The sequence below is a fragment of the Drosophila nasuta genome, chromosome X (assembly GCF_023558535.2).
Source record: "Drosophila nasuta strain 15112-1781.00 chromosome X, ASM2355853v1, whole genome shotgun sequence".
NCBI classification, from domain to species: Eukaryota; Metazoa; Arthropoda; class Insecta; order Diptera; family Drosophilidae; genus Drosophila; species Drosophila nasuta.
In genome coordinates, this window is record NC_083459.1 from 26,919,948 (window position 1) to 26,921,211 (window position 1,264).

The following is a 1,264-nucleotide window of genomic DNA, read 5'->3' on the forward strand; positions in this document are numbered from 1 at the left end:
TTTGCGAGAATGCTAAATCAATGTACTAAAAAATAAATATATAAATACTAGAATAAGTTGTACTAAATGAATCAAAAAACGGCAACAAACATTTTTATAGCATAAATCTGAGAACGTAACTAAAAACAGAAAACAGAAAACACAAATTTCAAATACTTTAAGTATGTGCTTACTAAATGGTTTTTATGGAAAACAGAAACTTATACAAAATACAAAAGATACAGAATGGTATAAACGAGATTACATTCACAATATTGAATTTTGAATTAGTTTCCAAATTTTTTAAATAGTTTTTTTTGTTTTGTTTACAGTCGTTGGAACTAAGTTGAATATCTCGAACAGCTTTTACCTAGGGATTGTATTGATATTAACTATATCATCCAACTGCTCTATAACACATATTTGCGAATCTCAAATCAAAACTATTTAATCACACTACAAGGGTATTAAATCTTTGTCTTTTTGTTTTACGCTTTTTTGTACCAAAATGGAATTTTTGATAGTATTGACAACCTCAAATGGAAATCAAACAAAATGCAATATACAGCAAATCCTAAATTAAATAAGGTCAAAATAATATATAAAAAGATAATCGATTCTAAAACAAAAAATGCAGCCACATACAACAAAGAAGAGACTTCAAACAAAACTTAAAATAAATAAATACAAAAATAAACAACATCATTACTAATATCTAAAAACTAAGAAAAAATATTATATAAATATGTATGCTATAACTACAAATTTACAAAAAAGCAAAAACACAACAAAAACAACAATAACAAGATGAAGAACAAAAACAACTACAACTACTATAACTAATTAAACGTAAATGAGAAAGAAAAATGAAAAATGGAAAAGAAAAGGAAAAGAAAAAGAAAGCAAATACAAGAAATTTTTTGCAGGTCTATTATATATAGTAAACAATGTTGCCATTTGATACGATTTTTTTCCAACAAGACATTTGATATATATACATAAATATATACCTTATATTCCGATTAAAAAGGAATTTTTGTAATTTTGATAGAAACATTAAAAACATATAAAAAAAAACAAAACAAAACAAAACAAAACAAACAAAAATATAAAAAGCACAAACAAGGAAAAACTGAAATGAAAATGTGTTACAAAAAAAAAAAAATGAAATAACAAAAGAAACAAAAATGAGTGGAAAACAAATGAGAAATAAATGCAACAAATGCCTAAAATCCAATAAGTAAAACAAATCAATTAATTTCATTTTTGTTTATGAAATATATAT